We start from the raw sequence: 3443 nt of genomic DNA, 5'->3' as shown, positions 1-3443 counted from the left end.
TAGCAAACAAGTCTGTATGTAACTTATCTACCCCCTTGATGTTTTTCTACATTATGAAATTTTTTGTGGGGTTTGGGGGAGGGAGAGCATCAGGAAAAATAGCTAATGGATGCTGGGCATGGTACCTAGATGATGGGATGCTCTGTGCCGCAAACCACCATGGCACACTTGTTTACCTATGTAACGAACCTGCACATCTTGCACATGTACCCCTGAACTTAAAAGCTGAAGAAAAAAGAAAAAGGAAAGTTTTTGTGTTTCAGTGAAAAGAGTTTTGAACTCGGAATCTAGTGGATTCTGTCATCTAGTTGTATGGCCTTTGGCAAGATATTTAACTTCTTTGGATATGTCTTCTTATCTACAAAGTGGAGATGGTAATGGAACATCATGAGAATTGTACAAAAAATAAATAAGCAGCCAGGCACAGTGGCTCACACCTGTAATCCCAGCACTTTGGGAGGCCAAGGTGGGCGAATCAGAAGTTTGAGACCAGGCTGACCAACATGGTGAAACCCCATCTCTACTAAAAATACAAAAATTAGCCAGGTGTGGTGATGCATACCTGTAATCCAGCTACTCGGGAGGCTAAGGCAGGAAAATCTCTTGAACCCAGGAAGTAGAGGTTGCAGTGAGCCAAGATCATGCCACTGCACTCCAGCTTGGGCGACAGAGTGAGACTCTGTCTCTAAATAAATAAATAAATAAATAAATAAATAAATAAATAAATAAGCAAGCATTTAGTGTGAGTTGAATCTGACTATATCTGCCTCCTCTTCAGATTGAAGTGCCCTCATCTGTTTGGTTAGCTCTGACAGGCTATTTTCCCATCCTGCTGAAACACTGTCTTTCTCTGGATCTTTTCCAGTCCAGTGAGGTCTTCCAAGGCACAGATTTCCAACTGTAAACAAAACAGCTTCGAAGCAGGGTACCATCATTCATTCAACAAATACTGACTACCTTAGTATGAGCCAGAAACTGAGCTAGACACTTCATTCATTTATTACAGAAAAAAATCATTGAGTGTCTGTATATGTAGGTTATATGAATTATTGCTAACACTCCCAACAATCCTGTGTAAATACTGCTACCTGCATTTAACAGAGGGTAGATAGAGGATATGGCCCCTGTCCTAAAGGAGTTCATAAGCCAGCTAAAAGCTGCTGGAAATACAAGACAAACTACAAGAGAATGTCAAGAAGGGACACACGATTGTTAGAGACATGTGTGCCCCCTCTGCCTGGAAGCCTTTCCCTTAATTCCTTCCCTCACAAATTCCTATTCCTCCAAGAGTCAACCAAAGCATTATCTCCTCTGTGAAGCCTTCTGTGTTTCTTCCAGGCAAGCTTAAGTCTCTCTCATCTTGATCCCTCTTATCCTTATATAGTGTCATTGTTGATTTACCTGTCTGTTTTCCTGATAGACTATGAGCTCCTTGGGATTAGGATAAACAGACTTACTCAATTTCACCCAGACCTTGATAATAAAAATCAAAGAACACATGGTTAGAGAAGAAGCAAAAGGTTAGAGGTGTGATCATGAGTAAAAGTTTGCAGGTGTGAATTCAAAGAGTATATTTGGTCAAGATGGACTCATTCTTGTAAGGTAATAATAGGATTACAGAATTAGTGACTTTAAACCCAAGAATTCGGACTTGACACTGGAGTAAATAGGGAGCCATTGAAGGTTTCTGAGCAGAAGAGTTGTTTGCTGTATTTTCCTTTCAGAAAGAATAGTTTGTGTTTAGAGCAGATAGTGTCTGAAAACTGGGTAGTCCATAGGAAATGATTGCCATGGCCCAGGTGAAAGATGATGAGAACCAAACCATCATGATGGTCTTAGAAATGAAAAAACTGACTGGGCACAGGTGGCTTGCGGCTGTAATCCCAGCACTTTGGGAGGCCAAGGCGGGCGGATCACCTGAAGTCAGGAGTTTGAGACCAGCCTGGCCAACATGGCGGAACCCCGTTTCTACTAACAATACAAAAATTAGCTGGGCATGGTGGCGGGCACCTGTGATCCCAGCTACTCAGGAGGCTGAGGCATGAGAATCGCTTAAACTCAGGAGGCAGATGTTGCAATGAGCTGAGATTGTGCCACTGCACTCCGGCCTGGGTGACAGAGCGAGACTCCATCTCAGGAAAAAAAAAAAAAAAAAAAGCTATTTATTTTAGAAGAATTTTAGATTCACAGCAAAGTTGCAAAGATGGCATGGAGAGTCCCCAAATGTCCCTCACTCAGTTTCTCACATTGATAACCTTCTATATGACAATAGTACATTGGTCAAAACTAAGAAAGCAACATTAGTTCATCACTATTAACTGAACTTCAGACTTTGTTTGCATTTGGTCATGTTTCTATTGATGTCCTCTTTCCGTTCTGGGGTCTAATCCAGGGTGCACGCTGCTTTAGTTGTCATCTCTCCCCATTTTTGCAGTCTTTCTTGTTGTTGTTTTATTCTTTCCAATTGTCTTTTAGGTTCTAGGAGTACATGTGCTGGTTTGTTACATGGGTAAATTGTGTGTCACAGGGGTATAGATAACTTTGTCATCCAGGTCACGAGCATACTACTCAATAGGTCATTTTTCGATCTTCACCCTCCTTTCACCTCCACCCTCAAGTAGGCCTTGGTATCTATTATTCCTTTCTTTGTGTCCACATGCACTCAATGTTTCGCTATCACTTATAAGTGAGAAAATGCAGTATTTGATTTGATTTGATTTCCTTTTTGTTTTTTTGCTTTTTTGAGATGGAGTCTTGCTCTGTTGTCCAGGCTGGAGTGCAATGGCATGATCTGAGCTCACTGCAACCTTCGCCTTCAAGCGATTCTCGTGCCTTAGCCTCCCGAGTAGCTGGGATTACAGGCACGCACTACCATACCTGGCTAATTTTTGTATTCTTAGTAGAGACAGGGTTTCACCATGTTGGACAGGCTGGTCTTGAACTCCTGACCTCAGGTGATCCACCTGCCTTGGCCTCCCAAAGTGCTGGGATTACAGCGGTGAGTCACTGTGCCTGGCTGATATTTGGTTTTCTGCTCCTGTGTTAATTCACTTAGGATTCCTTTGTTTTTGGTAACTTTGACAGTTGTGAGGATTACTGGCCAGGTATCCAGTAAAACATCCGCCAATCTGGATTTGCCTAATGTTTTTCTAACTATTAGATTAGAGTTATGGATTTTTGGAAAGAAATCTATAGAGGTAAAGTACTTCTCATCTCATCATATCAGGGGTACATGATATCAGCATGACATCACTGGTAAGGTTAACCTTGATCGCTTGGTTAAGGTGATATTTGCCAGTTTTCTCTACTACAAAGTTAGCATTTTTTCTCTTCTGATCTCTATTCATTGGAAGCAAGTCATTAAGGTCTAGCCCACTTGTTTTTTGTTTTTGTTTTTGTTTTTTCAGATGAAGTCTTGCTCTGTCACACAGGCTGGAGTGCAG

Source organism: Mandrillus leucophaeus, unplaced genomic scaffold (assembly GCF_000951045.1).
Source record: "Mandrillus leucophaeus isolate KB7577 unplaced genomic scaffold, Mleu.le_1.0 Scaffold118, whole genome shotgun sequence".
Taxonomy (NCBI): Eukaryota; Metazoa; Chordata; class Mammalia; order Primates; family Cercopithecidae; genus Mandrillus; species Mandrillus leucophaeus.
This window is presented reverse-complemented; position numbering follows the sequence as displayed.